Raw genomic sequence first — 27548 nt, 5'->3', positions numbered from 1 at the left:
GAAGACAATATTTGCAAATTATGTATCTGATAAGGGGTTAATCTCTAGAATATATAAAGAGGTCCGACAACTGACTAACAAAAACAACACATGATTAAAAGTTTGGGAAAGGTCATGAATAGACATTTCTCCAAAGAAGACAAACAGATAGCCAGAAAGCATATAAAAAGATGGTCAATATCACTCATCACCAGGGAAATGCAAATCAAAACCACAATGAAATATCACCTCATTCCTGTTAGGAAGATCACTGTCAAAAATAAAACTAAAAGCAAAAAACAGAATATTACAAGTGTTGGTAAGGATGTGGAGAAATCAGAACCCTTGCACACTGTTGGTAGCATTATAAAATAATGCAACATCCCTGGCCAGTTTGGCTCAGCAGTTAGAGCATCGACCCGTGGACTGGAGGGTCCTGGGTTCGGTTCCCGCTAAGGGCACATACCTCGGTTGCAGTTTGCCTCGGCCCTGGTTGCGGTCCTGTGGGTGGCAACCACTCAATGTGTCCCTATCATGTCGATGTTTCTCTCTCTCTCTTCCTCCCTCTCTTCCTCCCGCTCTATTTAAAGATAATGCCAAAAAAAGTCCTTGGGTGAGGAAATAAAATAAAATAAAATAAAATAAAATAAAATAAAATAAAATAAAATAAAGCAATCAATATGGAAAACTATATGGAGTTTTCTCAAATAAATTAAGTGTAGAATTACAATATGCTCTAGTGATCACACTTTTGGATATATACCCAATAGAACTGATAGCAGGGTCTTGAAGGTATGTTGGCTATACCTGTTCATTGTAGTATTCTTCAAATAGCCCAAAGGGGGAAGCAACCTAAGTGTCCATCACAATGTACACATACAAAGGAATGGTATTTAGTCTTCAAAAAAAGAGGAGGACGTTGTCAGTGTTACAACATGGGTGAATCTTGAGGGGCAGTATGCTAAATGAAATATGTAAATCATACACACAAAAAGACAAAGACTGGATGATTCTACTTATATGAGGTGTCTCATTGTAAGAAACACAGTAAAACGTTGGGAGAGAAGAGAGATGAAAGGGTTATTCAATGAGTACAAAGTTTCTGTTTTGAAAGATGAAAAGTTCTAGAGATCTGTTGCGCAACAGTGTGGATATACTTAACAATATATATATATATATATTTTATCCTCACCTGAGGATATTTTTGCATTCATCTTCAGATAGAGCGGGAGGGAGAGAGGGAGGAAATGAGAGAGAAACATCGACTTGAGAGAGACACATTGACTGGCTACCACCCACACAACCCCAACCGAGGCCAAGGACAAACTGCAACCGAGGTATGTGCTCTTAGCAGGAACCGAACCCGGGACCCTCCAGTCTGCGGGCTGTTCTAACAGCTGAGCAAAACTAGCCAGGGATACTTTACAATATTTTACTATACACTGAAAATGGTGTGCATGGCTGAATAAAGAAAATGCACTTGGTAAACATTACTTAATGTCTTTAGACAGTTGAGCATGATATTCAAATTTTTGGATTTTGTACAGACACACATATTTATGTTCATTATGATGTAAGTTTAAGAATGAAATGCACACTTTTGTATACATGATAATGATAAAGTACTTTGTTTGCAACCGTCTCAGTCATTTCTGACAACTGAGCTAATTTACACATCAAAGAGATTTTATTTTTACAATAAATTCAAATGTATTACAGAAAGAAAACTTGGAATTAAGAGCATGTCCCATTTATCCAGAAAAAAAATCACTCTATTTTTTCAACTTCCCTTTAATTATAGGAAATTATATTCCTCGGTTTCACTAAATAAAGGTACGATGTGGTAAAGAGAAGCCAGCTAAAAGCCTTGGTTCCAGTTCATCAAATTTAATTTTAATTATGAGCAGTTAATCAAAGGAAAGTCCTGGAGGAAGGGCTCAAGCCACTGGGGTTGTGTAGATGAGAAAATCAAAGCTCCCAAGGAGGGCAAACAGTGCAGAGAGAAATAGTACGCCGCCCACCAGGGGAAGAAACCAGCCTGGACCTGAGTCAGAGAACGTGTGTTAGATGCAGAAGCGCTTTCTGCAGGGTTTTTACTGAAATAGAAAAGAAATGTATTGGTTATGAGTTTAATTTGTTAATTCTCATTTCAACAGAACTCTGTAAAGTGAGTGATTATTTATTTATTTATTTATTTAATCCTCACCCGAGGACATTTTTCCATCCTTTGTAGACAGAGTGGGAGGGAGAGAGAGGAAGAGAGAGAGACGGAAACATCGATGTGAAAGGGACACATCGAGTGGCTGCCACCCGCACGACCAACCAGGGCCGGGGACAAACTGCAACCAAGGTACATGCCCTTAGCGGGAACCGAACCCGGGTCTCTCCGGACCGCAGGCTGACGCTCTAACCGCTGAGCCAAACCGGGGGCTAAAGTGAGTGATTTTATTTCATCGTGGCTGGGAGAAGCCGGGGAGCATTCCCAAGGTCACACACTACCCCATCACTGTGCCAGGATTTTTACCCAAAGACTAAAGATAAATGGTTTTATTAACTAGCGGTTTTCCTCATCCCTATATTTTGCCCAAAGGCCAGAGAATGGACTAGGGGTCCCACCGGAAGAACTAGACCATGGTCATTGATGTTGTGAGTTTGCCATAACCACCCCAGGGCCGTCAGCCAAGTCCACATGGTCTTGGAGAGTTGATAGGTGGGGGAGCAGCACCCACGCCCCTACTGTCACCCCCAGTCCTCTTCATACCCTTTGGGAGAACCCTGGAGAGTGCACTCAAGGGCCATCAAAACCCTCAGAATGAGAGGAGAAAAAGGCAAAAATCCTAATACTTCATAAGGTTTCTAACCTCTTCATAGTACAGAGGGGTCAGTGCTCAGTGTAATGGTGAATGCGTGAAAACATGATTTAAACGTAACACTTGCCCGGCAGGTGTGGCTCAGTGGGTTGAGCATGTCCCATGCACCGAGACGTCACCTGTTCAATTGGCGGTCAGGGCACATGCCTGGGTTGCAGGCTTGATCCCCAATAGGGGGTATGCAGGAGACAGCCAATCGATGTTTCTCTGTCACATAGATATTTCTATCTCTCCCTCCTTCACTGAAGAAAATCAAGCAATCAATAGAAACACGTTTTAAAAAATTAACATTTATTATCAGATATTAGGGGTAGAATTATAGTCAATGGAGTAAAAGACATAAATAAAAAGAAATTGATATACATAAATAAAGTGCTTAAAGAGAATGGTACAGCAATTTCAAAAATAACTATTTTATTATAGACCAGGAAAAAATTGTTCATATGAAAAATAATGCAATATTTAATAAATTAGAATACAGGAATCAACTCTTTGTTTCATATACTCACAACTATTAAGCTACCTTCGTCCCAACCTGCATACTCCAGTTGGTAAATATTAATTCATGCAAATGTAAAGAACCCAGACTAGTTAAAAACAATGTTGAAAACACTCTAGGGCTTTTACTTTTCTATTTCAAAAGTTATTATAAAACTATAATAATTAAAAGAGTGTGGCTCTGGCCAGTGTGACTCAATTGGTTGAGCATCATCTCATGCACCAAAAGGTGTGGGTTCAATTCCTGGTCAGGGCCCAGGTTGTGTTGTGTGTTCCACCCCCAGTCAGGGTATGTACAGGAGGCAGCTGATCAATGTTTCTCTCTCTCTCTCTCTCTCTCTCCCCCTCTCTCTCTCCCTCCTCTTGCCCTAAAAATCAATACAAATTTTTGAAAAAGAGAGGGAGTGTAATACTAGTGTAAGGATGGACATGTAGAACAGGGAATAGGAATGAGAATTCAGTTATAAGTCCAAATATCTATGACCAATTGATTTTTTAAATTACATTTATTGGGATGACATTGATTAATATGATTATGTAAGTTTCAGGTGTGGGTTTCTATGTTACAAGATTTGTATGTTAAACTGTGTGTCCACCACCCAAAGTCAAATAATCTTCCATCACCATAACTAGGTCCCATTCACCCCTCACTCCCCACCCTCTTTCCTCTGGCAACCACCACCCACAACACTGCTGTTTGTGTCCATGAGTTTCAGTTGTATATCCCACATACGAGTGAAATAATGCAGTTCTTAGCATTTTCTGCCTGACTTACCTAGTTTAGTATAATCTCAAGATTCATCCATGTTGTCGCAAAAGGCAGTATCTCATCTTTTCTTACGGCTGAGTAGAATCCCACTGTGTACATGTACCACATCTTCTTTATCCAATCTTCTATCACAGGACACTTTGGTTGCCTCCAGGTATTGGCCACTGTGAATAATGCTGCTATGAACATAGGGATGCATATGTGTTCGTGAATACACATTTTTGAGTTTTTCAGGTGTATACTCAGGAAAGGGATTGCTAGGTCATATGGAAGCTCCATTCTTACATTTTTGAAGAATCACCAGACTGTTTTGCATAGTGGCTGTACCAGTCTACATTCCACCCGCAGTAGTGAGGGTTCCTTTTTGTCCACAGCCTCTCCAACATTTCTTATTACCTGTCTTGTTGATAATAGCCATCCTAACAGGTGGTGTCTCATTGTAGTTTTGATTTGTATTTCCTTGATTTTTAGTGAGATTAAACATCTTTTCATGTATCTGCTGGCTGTTTGTATGTCTTCTTAGGGGAGGTGTCTGTTCAGGTCCTCTGCTCATTTTTCAATTGGGTTGTCTGTTTGATGTTGAGTTCTATGAGTTCTTTATATATTTTGGATATTAAACTTTTATTAGAGCGATTGTTTGCAAATATTATCTTCCTCTTTGTTTTGTTATTCGTTTCTTTTGTTGTGCAGAAGCTTTTAATTTTATATAGGCCTATTTGTTTATTTTTGCCTTTACTTCCCTTGCCTTTGGGGTCAAGTACATAAAATGTTCTCTGCAACCAAAGTCCATAAGTTTAGTGCCTATGCTATCTTCTATGTAATTTATTGTTTGAGATCTTATATTTAGGTCTTTGATCCATTTTGAATTAATTTTTGTACATGGGGACAAACTAATCCAGTTTCATTATTTTGCACGTGGCTTTCCAATTCTCCCAGCACCAGCAATTGAAGAGGATTTCTTTATTCCATTGTGTGTTTTGGGCTCCTTTGTCAAAAATAATCTACCTAGATAGATGTGGTTTTAAATCTGGGCTCTCAATTATGTTTCATTGGTCTGTGTGTTTGTTTTTCTGTCAATACCACACTGTTTTGATTATTGTAGCTTTATAGTATAAATATGAAGTCAGGTAGTGTGATACCTCTGGCTTCATTCTTTCTTCTCAGGATTGCTTTGGCTATTTGGGGTCTTTTGTGGTTCCATACAAATCTGATGATTTTTTGTTCTATTTCTTGTTTTGTTTTGTTTTTAATCCTTACCTGAGGACATTTTTCCATATTTTGTTCAGATAGAGTGGGAGGGAGAGAGAGAGGGAGAAAAACATCAATGCAAAAGGGACACATCGGGTGGTTGCCACCTTTACAACCCAACCAGGGCCGGGGACAAACTGCAACCGAGCAACATGCCCTTAGTGGAAATCCAACCCGGGTCTCCCTGGACCGCAGGCCGATGCTCTAACCGCTGAGCCAAACCAGCCAGGGCTGTCCTATTTCTTTTTAAAAAATGACATTGGAATTTTGATGGGGCTTGCATTAAACCTGTATATTGCTTTGGTTAATGTGGCCATTTTAGCTATGTTGATTCTTCCAACCCATCAACACAGGATATTTCTTCATTTTGTGTATCAATCTCTTTTAATAATGGTTTGTAGTTTTCAGTATATAGGACTTTCACGTTCTTTGTAAAGTTTATTCCTAAGTATTTTATTCTTTAGGTTACAATTGTAAAATAAATTTTTTTTATTTATTTTTTCTGAAGTTTCATTGTTAGTATACAGGAAGGCTATGCATTTTTATACATAGATTTTGTATCCTGCAACTTTACTTTATTTGTGTATTGTTTCTAAATGTCTTTTTGGTGGAGTCTTTAGAGTTTTCTGTATACAGAATCATGTTGTCTGACCAACTGATTTTTGACCAACGTGCCAAGATCATTCAATGGGAAAAGAATAGTCATTTCAACAAATGGTGCTGGAATAATTATGCATCCACAAAAGAATAAAATTAGACACCAGCTCATGCCATATGTAAAAACTATTCAAAATGGATCAAACCTAAATGTCAGAGCTAAAACTATAAAGTGATTAGAAGAAAACACAGGTGTTGGTCTTTGTAACTTTGGGCTAGAAAAAATATTTTTAATTTCAACACCAAAAGCACAAAGCACATGAAAAACATTGATTACATTTTTGTCAAAATTATCATTTTTTTGCCTCAAAAGACACACTAAGAAAATAAAAAGACAATCAACAGACTGATAAAATATATTTATAAGTCACATGTCTGTTAAATAATTTATATTCAAAACATATAAAAAACTATTACAATCCAATAACAAGGATTAGAAGGACCAATTAACAGAGGCAAAAGATTTGAAAAGATATTTGAGACAAAAATATGTACAAATTGCCCAAAAATCAGATAAAAAGACATAAATCATTAGTCACTAGGGAAAGGCAATGTATATCACTATGAGATACAACCCACAACCTCTAGCATGATTATAACCAAAAGGCAGATGAAACCACATACTATCACCTGCACACTAACCCTAACCCTAACCTTTAACTTTCTGACCTTAAGCTTTATCCTAACCGTAATTCTATTCCTACTCTATTTCTAAACCAAACCCTAAACTAACTTTTTCTTTTGGTACGTGTCCCTAGCAGGAACTGAACCCGGGACTCTCTGGTCCTCAGGCCGACGCTCCAACCATTGAGCCAAACCAGCCAGGGCCTAAACTAACTTTTAAATCTAACCCTAACCTCATACCAAAATCTAACCATAACCCTAACTTTAATTTTAAACCTAACCCTTACTTGAACCCTAATACTAACCCTAACCCTAAACTCTAGTTCTAACTTGAACCTTACCTAACTCAAACAACCTTAACACACTTCCTAACCCTTACCCTAATTCCAAACATAACCGTGACTTTCTAATCCTAAACTTAACTCGAATCCTAATTCTAACACTAACACTAAACTAATCCTATTTCTAACCCTAACCCAAACTATAACCTAGCCTGTAAACCTAACCTTAACAATAACAAACAAAGATGTGGTATTCGAGAAAGAGGAACATACTACAGAGTTGCTCTAAACTGAACTGTGACCCCCTTCCCACCCCCAATTGATGTGGAAGCCCAATGTGACTATTTGGAGATGGGGCCTATCAGGAAGTGAGAAAGGTTAAATGAGTTTGTAAGGGTGAGGCCCTGATCCTATAACACTGGTACACTTATAAGAAAAGGAAAACCACCACATTGCTCTCTCTGTCCCCCGAGGACACAACAACAAGGTGACTGATGGCAAGCCAGGAAGAGAATCTTCACTAGGAACTGAATTTGCCACATTCTAACTTTTGACTTCCAGCTTCCAAACCTGTGAGAAAATAAATTTCTGTTGTTTAAATCACCTGCTCTATGGCAATTCATTATGATAGCCTGAGAAGACTAATATAAGGGTCAACAGAAAACAAGAAAAATGTTCTTGGATATTAAAAAATAAATCATCAAAATTAATAAAATAAATAATTAATTAAATAATTAACCTGTTAACCAGGGAATTCCCTATTTACTGTATGCAACGTTTGACATATTTATACGTCCCGCCCGGTTAACAGGTTAAATCAGTAGCTAATATTAAGTTAGTATTTAGAAGAACAAGTGGTAAAAATGCAACAGATACATGGTCTTATTCAGATTTAATATTTATTCAGATTTAATATTTATCTAAAGGTATATTGCAAAAAATAAAAAATAAAAAAACAAATAATCTGCTTTAAAAATGCAATCTTTGCCTGGCTGGTGTGGCTCAGTGGTTGAGCATCAATCCACGTACCAAGAGCTTGCCAGTTCGATTCCTTGTCGGGACACATGCCCAGGTTGTGGGCCTGGTCCCCAGTGGGGGGCATGCAGGAGGCAGCCCATCGATGTTCTCTCTCATCGATATTTCTCTCTCTTCCTCTCCCTTTCTCTCCCTCTATAATCAATAATGAAAAAAATAAAATTAAAAAATGCAATCTTTGGGTTCAATTCTTTTTCTTTTCCAAATACGAATAAAGGAATTGAAAGCCACATATGCAGATTCACATTTGTAAGTTTTCTGACCTTCATTGGCAAAGCCCAAAAGCAGGAGCAATTGGGATAACTGGAGTAGGCTCCTATGTAAAACACACTCAGATCACCACCGGCTTTCCCCTGAGGTCCTGCTGTTGAGACTATCACTGTTCAAAACTATGCCCTGTTCAAAACTCTTGCCTGGCTGGTGTGGCTCAGTGGATTGAGCATCGTTCCATGGATTGAGAGGTTCCAGTTAGATTCCCAGTCAGGGCACATACCTGGGTTGTGGGTTCAATCCCCAGTAGGGAGTGTGCAGCAGGCAGCTAATTGATGTTTCTATCTCTCTCTTCCTTCTTTCTCTAAAAAAAAAGAAAAAAAAAATCAAAACATCCTTGGTGCCTGTGTGCCACAATGTACCAGAAAAAATGCCAGTTTAGCTGCCTGCCCGGAAAATAAGCCAAACTCATGAGACAGGTGCTGATGAAAAAGGAAAGAAGTTGTAGGTGCTGTGCAAACTGAGAGAATGGTGGATTCCACCTCAAAAACTATCACTTCTTTCTTTTCAAGCCCACCAATCTTACAAGGATAAGAAAGGGAAAGTGTTGTTTCTATCCAATTATCTTGATAGCTGTTGGCTAGCAAGTGGCCTATCCATTCATCTGTCTGGCTTTTGGAGCACTTGAGCCCTATCCATTCATATTTCTAGATTTGGCAGCTCAGTGTAAGAAACACCCCTGCTGCCATCTTGGCCAATAGGGGAGGCTCCCAGGCACCCCAACTCACTGTCTACTAACAGTGACACTTAGTGTGTGAATATTTTTTTTTTTGTGATTTTTATTATTGAAAGTGTTATAGATGCCCTTTCCCCTTTCCTCCACTGACTCCACCCTCCCCACTCCTGCACCCCTCTTGCTTTCCCCAACCTAACGTCTGTCCATTGGTTGTGCATATATGCATAAGGGTTTTTTGGTTCATCTCTTCCCAGCCCTCAACACCATCCCTCTGAGGATTTGTCAGTCTGTTCCCGACTTCCATGACTCTGGATCTGTTTTGATCAACAGCTGATTTTGTTCATGATGTTCCATAAATAAGTGAGATCATGTGGTACTTGTCTTTCTCTGACTGGCTTATTGCACACAGAATACTACTCTCCAGGACCCTGCATGCTGTATTAAAGGGTAAGAGGTCTTTCTTTCTTAGAGCTGCATAGTACTCCATTGTGTACATGTACCACAGCTTTTTTATCCATTCATCTACTGATGGACAGTTGGGCTGTTTCCAGATCTTAGCTATTATAAATAGTGCTGCTGTGAGCATAGGGGTGAAAATACTCTTTCTGATTCGTGTTTCAGGCTTTTTAGGATATATTCCTAGAAGTGGAAAGACTAGGTCAAATGGCAGTTCCATTTTTAATATTCTGAGGAAGCACCATCTTGTTTTCCATAGTGGCTGCACCAGTCTGCATTCCCACCAGCAGTGCACTAGAGTCCCTTTTTCTCCACACCCTCATCAGCACTTGTTGTTTGAGGATTTGTTGATGGGGGCATTCTGACAGGTGTGAGGTGATATCTCATAGTCATCGTATTGCATCTCTATGATGATTAGAGCTGTTGAGCACTTTTTATATATTCTCTGCTCATTTTTAATTGGATTTTCTTATTTTTGTTGAGTTGTATGAGTACTCTATATATTTTGGATATTAACCCTTTATCTAATGTATCATTGGCAAATATGTTGTCCCAGAGAATAGGTTCCCTTCTCATTTTGATGATGATTTATTTTGCCATGCAGAAGCTTTTTAGTTTGATGTAGTCCCATTTATTACTTTTTTCCTTTGTTTCTCTTGCCCTAGGTGATGTATCAATGAAAATTCCACTACATATGATGTCTGAAATTTTTCTGCCTACATTTTTTTTCTAGGATTTTTATGGTTTTACGTGTTACATTTAAGTCTTTTATCCATTTTGAGTTTATTGTTGTATATGGTGTAAGTTGGTGGTCATTTAATTTCTTTTCACTTACATATACAATTTTCCCAACACCATTTATTAAAGAGACTCTCTTTCCTCCATTGTATACTCTTGCCATTTTTTTCAAATATTAATTGCACCTACTGTCTTGGGTCGATTTCTGCATTCTCTGTTCTGTTCCATTGTTTTATATTCCTGTTCTTGTGCCAGTAACAGGCTGTTTTGTTTATGATAGCTTTGTAATATAACTTGATATCTGGTATTGTGATCCCTCCCACTTTATTCTTCTTTTTCAAGATTGCTGTGCCTATTTGGGGTCTTTTTTGGTTTCATATAAACTTTTGGAGTATTTGTTCTAAATCTGTGAAATATGCCTTTGGTACTTCAATAGGGATTGCAATGAATCAGTAGATTGCTTTGGGTAGTATGAACATTTTAATGATGTTGATTATTCCAATCCATGAATATGGTATATGTTTCCACTTTTTTATATCTTCCTCTCTTTCTTTTTTCAATGTCTTGTAGATTTCTAAGAACAGGTCTTTTGCCTCAGTTACGTTTATTCCTAGGTTTTTGTTGATATTGCAATGGTAAATGAGATTGTTTTTTGTTTGTTTCTTTGTTTCCCTTTCTGAGTGTTCATTATTGTTGTATAAGAATGCCATCGATTTCTGGATGTTAATTTTGTATTGTGCTACTTGGCCAAATTCATTTATTAAATTTAGTAGATTTTTGATGGAGTCTTTAGGGTTTTCTGTGTATAGTATCGTATTATCTCTAAATGATGACAGTTTTACTTCCTCCTTTCCAATTTGGATTCCTTTTATTTTCTCTTCTTGTCTAATTGCTTGGCTAAGACTTCCAGTACTATGTTAAATAAGAGTGGCAAAAGTGGGCATCCTTGTCTTGTTCCTGTTTTCAACAGAAATGCTTTCAGTTTTTGCCTATTGAGTATGATGTTGGCTGTAGGTTTTTATCTATGGCCTTTATTATGTTGAGATATAATCCCTCTATCCCCACTTTGCTGAGCATTTTTATCAAAAATGGGTGCTGGATTTTTTCAAATGCTTTTTCATCATCTGTTGATATGATCTTTCATTTCATGTAGTGGTGTTTCACATTTACTAATTAGTAAATATTTTACCAGCATTGCATCCCTGGAATAAACCCCACTTGGTCATGGTGAATAATATTTTTTAATATATTGCTGGATTCTATTTGCTAATATTTTGTTGAGGGTTTTGGCATCTATGTTTATCAGGGATATTGGCCTATAGTTTTCTTTCTTTGTAGTGTCTTATGTGGTTTTGGAATTAGGATTATGCTAGCCTCATAAAAAGCACTTGGCAGTTTCTTTCCTCTTGAATTTTTTGGAATTGTTTGAGGAGAATGGGTTTTAGTTCTTTGAATGTTCAGTAAAACTCCCATGTGAAGCCGTTTATACCTGGGCTTTTTTTTTTTTTTTTCTGGGAGTTTATTGATTGCATCCTCAATTTTCTTAGTTGTTATTGGTCTGTTAAAGTTTTCTGACTCTTCCCAGTTCAGTTTTAGGAGATTGTGTTATTGTAGGAATTTTTTCATTTCACCTAGGTTGTCCAATTTGTTGGAGTATAATTTTTCACAGTATTTACTAATGATCCTTTTTATTTCTGTGGTGTCATTTGTTATGTCTCCTCTTTTGTTTCTGATTTTGTATATTTGGGTCAACTCTTTGTTTCTCAGAGAGTCTAGGTAAAGGTTCATCTTTGTTTATCTTTTCAAAGAACCAGCTCTTGGTTCATAGATCTATTGAATTTTCTTTCTTTCTTTCTTTCTTTCTTTCTTTCTTTCTTTCTTTCTTTCTTTCTTTCTTTCTTTCTTTCTTTCTTTCTTTCTTTCTTTCTTTCTTTCTTTCTTTCTTTCTTTATTTTTTTTTTGTTTGTTTGTTTCTGTCTCATTTATTTCCACTCTGACTTTTACTATTTCTTTTCTTCTATATGCTCTGGGATTTTCTTATTATTTATGTTTTATTTCTTTAAGTTGTAGGGTAGATAGTCTATTAGAAATGTTTCTTGTTTCTTGAAGTAGGCCTGTAATGCTATAAACTTTCCTCTCAGGACTGTTTTCACTAAGTCCCATACATTTTGTGTTGTGGTATGCTCATTTTCATTGATTTCCAGGAATTTTAAAATTTCTTTCTTAATCTCCTTGGTAACCCATTTATTGTTTAATAACATGCTATTTAGCCTACATGTGTTTGAATGTTTTTGAGTGTTTTTATTGTAATTAATTTCTACTTTCATACCACTGTGATCTGAGAAGATGCTTGATATGATTTTAATCTTCTTGAACTTGTAGAGACTTAGTTTCTAAGTGTCCTAACATATGGTCTATCCTTGAGAATGTCCTGTGTGCACTTGAGAAGAATGTATATTGTGCAGTTTGGGGGTGTGATTCTCTTAAATTGTCCTCGTGGTTTTGTTTGTTTGTTTGTTTTTTTCCCCTTTTTTAAAAAAAAAACTTAAAAAAAATTTTTTTTTAAATTTTGGTTACAGATGTTTCTCCTTTTTTACCCCATTGACACCCTCCTCGCTTTCCCACCCACCCCATCACCAGCTTTGTTGTCCATGTCCATTGGTTATGCATACATGCATATAAGTTCTGTGGTTTATCTCCTCCTTCCCCCCAACACCCCCTCTTCTTGGGATTGTCAGTCTGTTCCCTACTTCCATGCTTATGGGTATACCCTATTCAAGTGAGATCATGTGGTATTTGTCTTTTTCTGCTTGGCTTGTTTCACTTAGGATAATACTTTCCAGGTCCCTCCATGTGGTCTCAAAGGATAAGAGATCTTTATTTCTTACAGCTGCATAGTACTCCATACAGTATATGTACCACAGCTTTTTTATCCATTAGTCTACTGATGGACACTTGGGCTGTTTCCAGATCTTAGCTATTAATAGTGCTGCTATGAACATGGGGGTACATATATTCTTTCTGATTGGTGTTTCAGGCCTCTTAGGGTATATTCCTAGATGTGGGATCACTGGGTTAAATGGAAGTTCAATTTTTAATTTTTTAGGTAACACCATATTGTTTTCCATAGTAGCTGCCCAGTCTGCATTCCCAAGAGCAGTGTACTAGAGTCCCCTTTTCTCCACTCCCTCGCCAACACTTGTTTGATGATTTGTTGATGGCGGCATTCTGACAGGTGTGAGGTGATACCTCATTGTTGTTTTAATTTGCATCTCTCTGATGATTAGTGATGTTGAGCATTTCTTCATATGTCTCTTAGCCATTTGTATGTCCTGTTTGGAGAGGTGTCTATTCAGCCCCTCTGCCCAATTTTTAACTGTTTTTTTTTGTCTTCCTTTTGTTGAGTTGTATGAGTTCTCTATATATTTTGGAAATTAAACCCTTATCTGATGTATCATTGGCAATAATGTTCTTCCATACAGTAGGTTGCCTTTCCATTTTGATGGTTGTTTCTTTTGCTTTGCAGAAGCTTTTGAGTTTGATGTAGTCCCATGAGTTTGATGTAGTATCCTTTGTTTCTGTTGCCTTAGGTGACGTATCAGTGAAAATTCTGTAGCGTATAATGTCTGAAATTTTGTTGCCTACATTTTCTTCTAGGATTTTTAAGGATTCATGAGTCACATTTAAGTTTTTTATCCATTTTGAGTTTATTTTTGTGTAGGGTGTAAGTTGATGGTCTAGTTTCATTTTTCTGCATGTAGCTGTCCAATTTTCCTAGCACCATTTATTAAAGAGGCTGTCCTTACTCTACTCTATGCTCTTGTCACCTTTGTCAAATATTAATTGAGGATATTGCCTTGGGTCCATTTCTGGGTTCTGTTTCACTGTGTGTTCTTGTGCCAGTACCAGGCTGTTTTGATTATAGTCGCTTTGTAGTATAATCTGATATCTGGTGTTGTGAACCCACCTGCTTTGTCCTTCTTTTTCAAGATTGCTGTTGCTATTTGGGGTCTTTTTTGGATCCATATGAACTTTGGAAGTATTTGTTCTACTTCTGTGAAAAATTTCATTGGTATTTTGATGGAGATTGCATTGAATCCATAGATTGCTTTGGGTAATATGGATATTGTAATGATGTTAATTCTTGCAATCCATGAACAAGGTATGTGCTTCAACTTTTTTTATCATACTCTATTTCTTTCTTCAATGTCCTGTAGTTTTCTGAAAATAGGTCCTTTACTTCTTTGGTTAAGTTTATACCTAGGTATCATAATTTTTTTGCTGCGATGGTAAATGGGATTGGATTTTCAGTTTCTCTTTCTGTGAGTTCATCGTTGGTGTATACAAATGCTGTCGATTTCTTGACATTAATTTTGTATCCTGTTACTTTGCCAAATTGATTTATGAAGTCTAGTAGATTTTTGATGAAGTCTTTAGGGTTTTCTATGTATAATATCATGTCATCTGCAAATAATGACAGTTTCAACATCCTCCTTTCCAATTTGGATCCCTTTTATTTTTTCTTCCTGTCTGATTGCTGTGGCTAAGACTTCCGGTACTATGTTAAATAAGAGTGGTGAAAATGGGCATCCCTGTCTTGTTCCTGTTCTTAAGAAAAATGGTTTCGTTTCTGCCAATTGAGCATGATGTTGGCTGTAAGTCTTTCACATATGGCCTTTTTTATGTTAAGATATGATCTCCCTATTCCCACATTGCTGAGTTTTTTTAATCAGAATTAGATGCTGTATTTTGTCGAATGCTTTTTCAGCATCTATTGATATGAGCACGTGATTTTTATTCTTCATTTTGTTTATTTAGTGTATCACATTTATTGATTTGTGAATGTTGTACCAGCCTTGCATCCCTGGGATGAATCTCACTTGGTCATGGTGAATAATTTTTTTGATGTATTACTGGATCTGATTTGCTAGTATTTTGTTCAGGATTTTGGTGTCTATGTTTATCAGGGATATTGGCCTGTAGTTTTCTTTCTTTGTAGTGTCTTTTTCTGGTTTTAGAATAGAATTATGCTGGCTTCATAAAACGAGTTTGGAAGTCTTCCTTCTTCTTAAATTTTTTTAAATAGTTTGAGGAGAATGGATGTTAGTTCCTTCTTGAATGTGTGGTAAAACTCCCCTGTGAAGCCATCCAGGCTTGGGCTTTTGTTTACTGGGAGAGTCTTGATTACCTCTTCAATTTCCTAGTTGTTATTGGTCTGTTCAAGTTTTCCATCTCTTTCCCATCCAGTTTTTGGAGACTGTGTGTTTCTATAAATTTGTCCATTTCACTTAGATTGTCGAATTTGTTGCCATATCATTGTTCATAGTAGCTGCTAATGACGTTTTGTATTTCTGTGCTGTCAGTTGTTACTTCTCTTCTTTCATTTCTGATTTTGTGTATTTGGGTTCTCTCTCTTTGTTTCTTGGTGAGTCTAGCTTAGGGTATATCAATCTTGTTTATCTTTTCGTAAAACCAGCTCTTTGTTTCATTGATCCTTTAAATTATTTATTTATTTATTTATTTATTTATTTATTTATTTATTTATTTTGGTCTCCATGTCATTTATTTCTGCTCTGATCTTTACTATTTCCTTCCTTCTACTTGCTCTGGGGTTTTCTTTTCATTTGCTTTCTAATTCTTTAAGATGTAAGGTTAGACAGTCAATTAGAAATTTTTCTTGTTTCTTGAGGTAGGCCTGTAGTGCTATGAAGTTCGCTTTCAGAACTGCTTTTGCTGCATCCCATAGATTTTATGTTGTTGGGTGTTCATTTTCATTGGTTTCCAGGAAGTTTTTAATTTCTTTCTTGATATCCATGATAACCCATTCATTGTTAAATAACATGCTATTTAATCTCCATGTGTTCAAATGTCTTTGCATGTTTTTGTTGCAATTGATTTCTAGTTTTATGCCATTTTGATCTGAGAAGATGCTTGATATGATTTCAATTTTCTTGAACTTGTAGAGATTTAATTTGTGTCCTATCATGTGGTCTATCTTTGAGAATGTCCCATGTGCACTTGAGAAGAGTGTGTATTCTGTAGTTTTGGGGTGTAATTCTCTGTAGATATCTATTAAATCCATTTGGCCTAGTGCTTCATTTTTTGTCCAGAGAATCTATCTAGTGGTGTCAACGAGGTGTTGAAGTCCCCTGCTATGATTGTCGATTTCTCCTTAGAAGTCCTTCAGAAGATTTTTAATATATTTTGGTGCTCCTATATTGGATGCATATATGTTTATCAAGGTTATATCTTGCTGTTGGATAGATCCTTTCAATATTATGTAGTGGCCTTCCTTGTCTCTAGTTATGGCCTTCATTTTGAAATCTATTTTATTAGATATGAGTATTGCTACCCCAGCTTTTTTTCTTTTTTTTTTCTTTTTTGCTTTCCATTTGCTTGGACGATTTTTTTCCATCCCTTCACTTTCAACCTATGTGAGTCTTTTGTTGTGAGGTGGGTCTCTTGTTAACAACATATAGATGAGTCATGCTTTCTTATCCAATCAGTTACTCTGTTTCTTTTTATCAGCGCATTGAATTCATTTACATTTAAGGTGATTATTGATATGTACTTATTTACTGCCATTTTTGTTTAGTTTATTACCATTTTAGTTTAGTTTAGTTTAGTTTCTTCCTATTTCTTCTACTAATTACAGCAGTCCTTTTAACATTTCTTGCAGTGCTTGTTTCATGGTAATGTATTCCCTTAGCCTTTATTTTGTCTGGGAAGCTCTTTATTTGACCTTCTATTTTGAATGACAGCCTTGCTGGGTAGTGTAGTCATGGATTCAGATCCTTGTTTTTCATGACCTTGATTACTTCATGCCATTTCCTTCTGGCCTGTAGTGTGTCCTGTGAGAAGTCAGCTGAGAGGTTTATGGGGGTTCCTTTGTAGGTAACTCATTGCTTATCTCTTGCTGCTTTTAGGATTCTCTCTTTGTCTTTAATTTTTGGCATTTTGATTACTATGTCGCTTGGTGTGGGCCTCTTTGGGTTCTTCTTGCTTGGGGCTCTCTGTGCTTCTTGGACTTGAATGCCTTCTTCCTTCACCAAATTAGGGAAGTTTTCTGTCACAATTTTTTTTGAATATATTCTCTAACCCTTGCTCATTTTTTTCTTCTTTGGGGACTCCTATGATGCGAATATTATTACATTTCCAGTTGTCCCACAGTTCTCTTACACTGTCTTCCTGTTTTTTAATCATTTTTTTCCTTTTGGTCTTCTGATTGGTTGATTTTTTCTACCCTGTCTTCTAATTTACTGATCTGGTTCTCAGCTTCCTTGACTCTGCTATTTAGACCTTCGAATGTGTTCTTTATTTCTGATATGTCATTTTTAATTTCTTCTTGGTGGTTTTTAATTTCCAGTTGGTTGATTTTCAGCATCTGTGTGTCCTTACTCATGCTATTGAGCTTCCTCAAGATCATGGCTCTGAATTCTAGCTCTGTTAACTTGCCTAACTGCTCCATATTTATCTCATCTTCGGTGGAGGTCTCTTGTTCTTTCATTTGGCTTTTGTTTCTGTGATTCACCATTTTGGCTATCACAGTGGGTTTTGGAGCCTGCCAAGTTTTCCCTGTGGGTATTGGCATTCTGCTGTTTGTGGCTCCCTCTTCTGGGTTTGGATGAGTGAGGGAGAACCCACATAAAACACCACTGTCAAGTCTTACTTTTCTGGTTAGAGCTACTAGTCCAAGAATGGTACAGTTATCCTCTAGCTTTTTGCCTGGAGACTATCAGCAGTGGTTACTTGAAGAGTTTTGGGTTGTCAGTTGATTGAAAAACTCCCTCAGGTGCTCAGTGTAAGAGGATTTCCTAAGGATGGAGTAAATGCTGGTTGCTAGTGAGCCTCAATTAGCATTTCAATGGCCCACAGGTGGGGATGAATCTCCGAAGGAGGGGCTGCTGCCTCTCCCCAGAGCCCTGGGAAGCAGCAAGATGGCCACTGTCCTGCAAAAGCTCTGAGCCTCCTCCAAATCCTGAGTGTCCCCACACAGTTCCAGTCCTGTCTGCCCTCCCTCTGCCAGAGCCCAAGGTGAGTGGCTGTGGATATTTTAGCATCTGTCCCGGCTCTGCACTGTAGAGCCGCTGGGAGTTTAACCTGAGGGCGCTGCTCACAGCTAAGGCTGCTGCTATCTGTGGGCTCCCAGCCCACCTCTAGCACCTCTGCAATCCTACCAGGGTTGAGTCAATGTCCCTGGTTATATGATCCTTGCGAGCTGCTTTTCTGTTGTTTTTTCCCGTCGATTTGTCTGTGTTTTAGTTGTAATTCCAGTTTGGTCCTGGGAGACTATCTGTGTAGCTTCCATTCACTCTACCGCCATTTTGGAATCTCTGTCCTCCTGTTTAAAAAAAAAAAAAAAATTTTTTTCGAGTCTCTGAGTGAATTTTTCTACCCTGTTTTTAAATTTGCTGATCCTATCCTCTGCTTTCTCTAATCTGCTGGTTATTCCTTCCAACGTGTTCTTTATTTGTGCTATGTCATTTTTCATTTCTGCTTGGTCATTTTTTATTTCCAATTGATTGATTTTCATTGTTTCTATATTTTTACTGATGCTGTTGAGCTTTCTCATAATCATTACTCTAAATTCTGTGTCTGATAACTTGCTTATCTCCATTTCATTTAGTCCTTCTTCTGTAGAATTTTCTTATTCTTTCACTTGGGATTTGTTTCTTTGTTTCACCATTTTGGCTTCTCAGTAGAGTTTTGAGCCTGCCAAAGTCTCCCTGTGAGTATTAATGTTCTGCAGATTTTTGGTCCCTCTGTTGAATTTGGATGAGTGTGAAAGAGTGCATGCTGAACACCAACATCTAGTCTTACTTTCCTGGGTAGAGTTGCAGGCCAGGTGAAGATTCAATTGTCCCAGAGCCTTTGCCAGCAGACTGACTGTTAGTCTCAGTTACTTAATGACCCACAGGCTGTAGCCCTCAGCTGAATAAAGACTCCCCTGCGTGGGCAGGGTAAGAGGATTTCCAGAAGGTGTGGCAATTGCTTTCCCCCAGGCTAAAGTTGCTTTAAGAAGAAAATGTCTTATGCCACATGGGTTAATGACTCATCACTGGGACTCAGGCATCTGCCTACTCAGCTCTGACCCCAGAGCCTCAAAACCCAGTGACCAATGACCACAAGCTGGGCCTAAGGATCAGAGTGCCCAAAGTCTGGTCTTCACCTGCAGGCTGGCTAATAGTCTCTGGCAGTTAACAGGCCTCAGGTGCCCTGACTTGTTTGGCTCAGCGGTTAGAGCATTGGCCTGTGAACCAGAGAGTCCCGGGTTTGGTTCCTGCTAAGGGCACGTACCTCAGTTGTAGTTTGTCCCAGCCCCAGTTGGGGTCATGTGGGTGGCAACTACTCAATGTGTCTCTCACATCGATGTTTCTCTCTCTCCCTTCCTCTCTCCCTCCTGCTCTATCTGAAGATAAATGAAAAAATGTCCTCAGGTGAGGATAAAAAAAAAAAAAAAAGCCTCAGATAGTGCCTCTCCCAGCCTGTCAGGGTTAAATTCCAAAGGGTGGGGCAGTTGCTTCCCCCACCCAGGATATAGCAACTTTGATGTGAGAATTCTGCTTAAAAAGAATGGTCCCTGAAGCATGAGATTATGGCTCAGCACAGGGACCCAGGTCTCAGTCTTCAGAGCTCAGTTCCCAGAGCCATGAAACCCAACAACTTAGAGCCAGGCTCAAGGTTCAAAGCCTCGTCTTCAGATACTCATCTCTGCCTACTGGCTGGCATGTAGTCTCTGGCAGTTAATAAGCCTCACGTTGAACTTCTCCCAGCCAGGAGGGGTTGAATCCCTGAGGGACAGGCAGTAGCTTCTCCCTTGGGTTAAAGCTGCTCTGATGGGAAGGGCTGCTTGTGAACTATGGCTACTGTGTGGGGGATGACTCAGCATAGAGCTTCTGATGGCCTTCTTCCCAGCTCTCTCCCCAGCACCATGACCCCTGACTTTCCTCACGCAGCTCCAGTCCAGGCCACCCTCCCTCTGTGGGAGCCCAAGGTGAGTGGCTGTGGCTGTGATTTAGTGCCCTGGCCCTTCGGGGAAGTGCTGGTGTTCCCAGCACCTCTCCCTGCCGGACAGAACCTCTGCTCTGCGATTTTCTCAGCCAGGTGTTGTGTGGGAGCCTGTCCCTGTTCTGACACTGGGTGCCAAGGTGCCATCTTAGTGTTCAGGCCCCCAACTTACTTCTCAGAGGGGGCTTCCCACAGCTAAGATAGCCTCAGCTGCTCCCTGTGGGAGCCCAGCCAGCCCCTCGCACCTCCACACCGCCTACCAGTCCCAGTTGGGTGTCCTCTTCATGTCACTGCTCTCCAGATGCTCTTCAGTTGGTTTCTCCAGATGACTTGTCTTTGTTTTAGTTGTAATTCCTGTTTAATCCAGGGAGATGGTCTGTGTAACTTCCATTCACTCCACAGCCATTTTTTTCTGCTAAGACTGTTTAAATTAATTTTAAAATTATTATAGATTCACTTGAAGTTGCAAAGATCATACAAAAAATGCCCTGGCTGGGTGGCTCAGTTGGTTGGAGCATTCTTCTGTGCACTAAAAGCTTGTAGGTTTTATTCCTGGTCATACCTACGTTGCAGGTTCCATCCCCAGTGGGGACACTATTGGAGGCAACTGATAGATGTTTCTCTCTCACATTGCTGTTTCTCTCTGACTCACTCTCGCTATCTGTCCCCCTTCTTCTCTCTCTAAAATTAATAAACATGTCCATAGGTGAGGATTAAAAACAGAGGTCACATGTATCTTTAACCCATTTCCCCCTATAGGTACCTCTTACTTAATTGCAGTAAATTATTTTTTAAAAGGAATTTGATTTTGGTACTATGTATGTGTATACTTCTGTGTTATTTTATCACTTGTGTAGATTCATGTAATCAAACCCCAATCAGGATACAGAACAGTTCCATCACCACACAGCCCTCTCTACCCTTGCATGCTTATGGTATACATCTCTCCAAGAGTCCTGGGCACCTGGCAACCCTGAATCTGTTCTCCATGTAATTTTGACATTTAGTGAATAAAATACTGAGCCATTTAAGTTCTTCTGTGTATCAATAGTTTGTCCTTTTTATTGCTGAGTAGTTTCCTAAATTATACAAAAGTTGTTGCACAATTTTTTTAAAATAATTCCCCCATTGAAGGGTATTTTGGTTATTTTTAGTTTGGGTTATTAGAAATAAATATGATTAGGACAATTGCATAAAAACATATTCATGTGGCCCAGCCAATGTGGCTCAGTGGTTGAGCGTTGACCCATGCACCAAGAGGTCACTGGTTCGATTCCCAGTCGGGGCACATACCCAGGTTATGGGCCAAATCCCCAGTGTGGGGCATGCAGGAGGCAGCCAATCGATGTTCTCTGTCATCAATGTTTCCCTCTCTCTCTCCCTCTTACTTCCCCTCTCTCTCTCTCTTTCTAAAAATTTAATAAAGAAGAAATAAATAAAATAAAATGTTCACGTGGACATGTTTTTATTTCTCTGGCAAAAATATTCAGGAGTGTGATGATTGTGTCTTAGGAGTAAGTGTGTGTTCAGTTTTTAAGGAAGTGACAATGTTTTCTAGGGTCCCCATACAATTTTACATTCTTACAGCAATGCATGAGAAGTGCAGTTTCTCTTCCTACTTACCAGTATTGGGGGACTGTCGCTATTTTTAACTCTAGCTATTCTACAACCTGTGTAGTGATATCTCCCATGGCTTAAATTTGCATTTTCCTAATGGCTAATGATGTTGAATATCTTTGTATGTGCTTATTTGTTATCTGTTATCCTCTTTGCAAAATGAATGCTCATATCTTTTGTCTATCTTTTCATTAAAATGCTTTTTTTAAAAAAAATGCTGAGTTTTGAGAACCTTTACATATTCTATACGTGAACTCTCTGTCAGATGTGTGGCTCGCACACATCTCTCCCAGTCTGCAGCTTGTCTTTCCACCCGACAGGTTCTTCCTCACAGCAGACGTTTTTACCCGCGAAGCGGTCAGATATATTACATTTAAAATGCTTTTCAATAGACCATCTTCTGTAGGTGTCCTGTCTAGATGATCTTCCTTAAGCCTTAGCTCTGGAAGATCTATGCTGTCTTATCAAAGTTTTAAACTTGGCCTTTAGGTCTACGATCGATTTTCAGTTCATTTTTCTTTGGCTCTGGCATCATTTGTTAAAAATAGTATCCTTCTTTTGTTAAACTACCTTTGCAACTTTATCAAAAATCAGTTGGTCATCCTTGCATTACCCATTTCTTCTTCATTTTGTACTGTGGACCTCGGTATCTACCCCTCTACCAATACCACGTGTTCTTGATTTCTGAAGATGTACAGCGTCTTCAAATTGGGAAGACTGAGTCCTCACACCAGGTCTTCTTTTAGCGATTCCAGTTCCTCTGCCTCCTCATGTAACTTTAAAAATAATCTTGCATAGCCATAACATATATGTAGTTTTCATACATTGATCTTGTATCTTATCAAATTGTTGAGTTTATTTCTAAAAGTTCCACTCGAATCTATTTTTTTTTTTTTTTTTAGCTGCGTTCAAAATTGCTCATTGAAGCGTTTTGATGATGGCGGCTCTAAACTCCTCGTCGAAGAATCCTAACACCTGTGTCATCATGGCAACAGTGTCTGTTGCTTGTCCTTGCTTGTTAGCTTGAGATCTTCCTGGTTTTAGTATAAACAGTGGTTTTGTTTGAGCCCTGGTCATTGTGTATATTATGCTCTAAGAATCTGGATCTGATTTAGATTTTCTCTTTCTCTTCCCTGGTTAGGAAGGGCAGCTCTCCATCTCACCTTCACCAGGCTGGGTAAATGTCAGGGCTCCACGTGTCACCTGGGAAGGGTAATGGGTCCTTCTTACTTTGGGACATGGCTGAAGTTCAGGCTCCTCAGAGGCCCTGGGGCACCACTGTGGCTGGAAGGGGTGGGCCTTGTTCTCAGCTTGGCCATGGCGGAAGTCTAGACTCTCCAGGGCGACCAGCAGGGTGGTGATGGGGCCACAGTCTTTCTTCAGTGTTTGCTAAAATAGAGCCTCTAAATGTTCTCCGTATTGGGGCTAGAGAGAGCATGCTTTTCTCAAGGCTTTTGTGTACGTCTCATGTCTGCATAGAATGACTCTGGGTTCCCAGATTCACCAGTCTCGGTCTGTGGTACACAAAACCCCTGTGGCATTTCTTGGGTTCTGGTATCTCTGGTCGATCTGTTCTTTTCTCACCACCCTTCTTATGTTTGTTTTATATGCAAGGTCCAGGGTTTGGGTTATACTTACAAGAAGGATCAGAGGAAAGTGCAATTGCTCCACCTTCCTGGAGGTGGGAGTCCATGCTCTGGAATGTCATCACTTGCCTGATGTTTGTCAAATCCCACCACCCTGAAATCTTCACCAGGAGAAAGAGCAAGATCTAGACGAGTTCTGGCACATCATAGACATTTATTTTATTAATCTGTGTTTCATTAATGAGTGAGTCAGATTTTCATTATGCAACAGCAGTCAGTATAAGACAATGTAGTAAGATCTATAGTTCTTCAGAAAATATATTGAGACTTTATTTCCTACCTCAAGCCCAGTTACCTTTATTTAAGTATAGATGCACAAGCAAGATATTTTCCAAAATGCAAGGACTCAGCATTTAATAGACTCAAGTCTTTTTTTATTGTGGCTTCAGAAGGTGGGGTGGGAGGGTGAGGTCAAAGAGAATGGGAGGTAATTGGAGGTTTAAAATGAGGTCTGCTTTGTTTTGCAAAAATTCCTCTGACTTCTTAATAAAGAATGGATCAACTTGGCACAAAAGGGGAAAACTAGAAGCTCTCTTGTGGTTATTGAAGTAGTTCAAGGACAACTGATGATGTCCTAGACCCCATGTTGGTGGTGGAGGTGGAGTGAGGCAGACACACCTGCCCCGGAATAACATCAGCTGCAGGACTTTGTGGATCCCCCAGAGTGAATGTGGGGGATCCGGCCACTCAAACTCAGAATGGCTCCCAGAGTCTCAGCTTCAAAGCTTAGACGTGGAAAACCTGTTTTTGAGGAAAAATCAAGAGTTAGGTTTTGAATATATTAAACTTGAAGTAATCATGGAGTGTATGTGAGGATTATGTTTGTCTGTTCAGGCTGCAAGGCTTCAGCAACATAAGCCAACTCCTCACAGCTCCGGAGTCCGCCGGCGGCGTGGTCTGTTTCTGGTGAGGGCCTCTTCCTGGCTCGCAAGCGGCCACCTCCCGGCTGTGCGCATGGCCTTTCCCCGGTGTGCACACAGAGAGAGCGGGAGCTCGCTGGTGGCTCTTCGGATGAGGACACTCACCCGTAAGATCCGGATCTCATGCTTGTGACTTCACGTAACTTTACTTCCTTACAAGCCCCACGTCTAACTGAACACAGCCGCAGTGAAGTTAAGGTTTTAGTGTGTAATTTTGGAAGTGTGAGCAGAAACATGAAGTCAGTACCAGTGATGTTAGGTGAACCATTAGGCACATAAAACTAGAGCTGTGGCCCGGCCGGTGTGGCTCAGTGGTTGAGCATCGACCCTGCACCAGGAGGTCACCGGTTTGATTCCTGGTCAGGTCACATGCCCAGGTTGTGGGCCCTCCTGGGGGGCGTGCAGGAGGCGGCCAATCTCTCTTCTCTCTCATCCATGTTTCTTTCTATCTCTTTCTCCCTCTTCCTTCCTCTCTCTCTCAAAATTGATAAAGGAAAAGAAATTAAAACAACAACAGCAACACAAACAAGAGCTCTGAGGAGAAGGCAGGGCTGCAGCATGTCCACCCACGCAGGGTTAGAGGCCACTGGCGTGAGGACATGGAGAGAGAGTTTAGGAAAAGTAGGGGGTTTAGGATCGAACATTGAGGACCTTCAATATCCACAGACCAGCAGAGGACGCGGCAGGGATAAAGCTGCTCATTACGAGGCCACGAGAGGCGTTGTGCCCAGTGCGCACCAAGGGCCTCCCCCGGCCAGGCCGGGCCCTGGGCTCATCCTTCTCACCCAGAATTGTTGCAGGTGGCATTGAGGACTGACGACCACAGAGAGGAAAGGTGTGTCCTCCCTGAGACCCAGGCGTGGGCGGGCCCGCTCTCCGAGTTCTCTCCTCTCACCCTGCACAGCACAGCTCTTGGGAAGTACGGGCCACGGTTGGTTGCTTGCGACCTATGCCTTGTTTCTTTAAACACATGGGTTTGGGTTTTAAGGTCTGTTATTCTTTATTAAAAAAATACTTTTTCATATGTTTCAAGGGAGAAGAGTGGAAGAAAATGTCTTAACTGTATTTCCTTTATTTACCTTCTCTGGGCTTCTGTGTCCTCAGGTGTAACAGGAGATTATCACTGTACACATTTCCCAGGTTGTTGTAAGAATTAATGACATCACAGATGTGTAATAGATGTAAAAGGGTTGGGAAAATGCAGAGCAAGCACTCAACAAATATCAATGTCATTTCATTCCATTGTTTTGGAGAAACCCTCTTTTCAACATATCCTAAAGAAAGACTGTATGGGAGGATGAATTATGGGAGCATTGTCCGTCTTTTTGGGTTGCTATCGCTGGGTAGCCTAAACATCAGCTATCTATGTCTCACGGTCTGGAGGCTGAAGCCTAAGATGTGATGTCTGGTGAGAACTTGCTTCCTGGTTCACAGATGGCCATCTCCTCGCTGCGTCCTCAAAGGCAGAAGGGTCGGTCAGAGCCTGTGGGGTCACTTTTATAAGGGCACACATACCATTCATGAGGGCTCTATCTTCATGGCCTAAGAACCCCCAAAGTCCCCAGCTCCTACCATTATCACTGATGGGAGCACAATTTTAAAAAAAAATGTTTTTCTCTTTATTGATTTTAGAGAGAGAGGAAGGGAAAGGGAGAGACAGATAGAAACAGTGATGAGAGAGAACATCAATGGGCCACCTCCTGCATGCCCCCCACAAACAACCTGGGCATGTGCAACCTGACCAGGAATCGAACCAACAACCTCTTGGTGCATGGGTCGATGCTCAACCACTGAGCCACACCTGCCAGTCTGGGAGTACAATTTAAACTATGAATTTGCAGAGGACACAGAAGTTCAGTTGCTAGAAAGCACTTTGTAATTATACTCTCACTCTGGATGTTTGGAACAGGTGTGGAATTCTAGGTTAGTTTTCATCTCCCCTGCTGCATTGTCTCCTGCTCCCAGTGATTTTGTTTAGCTGTTCAATGTCCTAATTTCTGAGACTTTGCATAGAAACTTTCTCTTTCTCTGGAAGGTTTCAGTTTTCTCTTTGACTCTAGCATTTTGCAAAAACTTGTGGGGAGCTCTCATGACCCATAGATGGGAGCTTCCAAACCAGCTGTGTCACTTTCCTGCTTTCCACATTTGTTTTGGGAGCTCTACTCACTAACCCTCTTTGGAGGTTCTCATGTCTTATACATTATTTACTTATGTTCCCAAACTACCTGTATTTACACATATTATTTTCATAGCTTGTAGGCCTTACTTTGCTTTTTGTTTGCGATATATTAATTGCGTATTTTTTAGCTCCTTTTCTTTTTGGATAGTCTTGCTTTTTTCCAAGTTGATTGTATTGGTTGGGTTATTTTCACCTCCATCTTTCAAAGATGCCCCTGGGAATGTCCTGTGATGGGTGGCTGTCCACCTGTGGGCATCTCTTTAGGTTCCGGAGTGTAGATTAGTCTGGTCAGGCCCCTGTTGTCAATTCAGTTTGATCTCTTCACTTAGACTGGTCACTACTGCAAAGGAAGATCTCCCAGGCTCCTGCTCACCTATGTGATTCCAGTACTCATAGTGATCTGATCTGGTGGAAAAGTGTTGTCTACCTCACAATCCAACATGTAGTTTTTTACTAAATTGTTGGTTTTCTGCACTCAGATGCCAGGCAGATCCCAGGTCGAAGACCTCTGCTCTAAGTACTACAGTCAATAAACCTCTAGCATTGTGTGGGGATAAGGAGAGTGGTAACCTAATACTCTCAGGGGTGAGCTGCCCTAGATGAGCCCATTCAAGGAGAAGGGTTCTCAGGTGTATTTCCAGCGCTGTAGAACCAGGAATCATATGGACATTGTTGATATGTGTCCATATCAACACATAGAATACATATCTAGTTAAAGTCGGCAAGATTAATACCTGCATTCATTTACTGTATCTCCAGGAAACTGACTGAAATATCATTAAAGAGTTGCGTGTGTTTTGTAAGTGCACATAAAGCAAAGAAAACGAGACAGAAGACAACACAGCTAACTTTGCTAGCTGAACAGCCAAGGGACAGGAATAACTTAATGGACCCCCCAAAGAAACGTGACGGTCAGTTCTGTTTAGCTATCAGCACCCGAGCAATGTTTTGGCCTTTGATAACTAGAGATAACAAATACTGGCTGTTTATTGGATTCATGTGAGACTCAAATGCATTTTTTTTTTTTTTTTTTTTTTGGTACATGCCCCTAACGGGAACCGAACCCAGGACTCTCTG

This window comes from Molossus molossus, unplaced genomic scaffold (assembly GCF_014108415.1).
Source record: "Molossus molossus isolate mMolMol1 unplaced genomic scaffold, mMolMol1.p scaffold_m16_p_29, whole genome shotgun sequence".
NCBI classification, from domain to species: Eukaryota; Metazoa; Chordata; class Mammalia; order Chiroptera; family Molossidae; genus Molossus; species Molossus molossus.
This window is presented reverse-complemented; position numbering follows the sequence as displayed.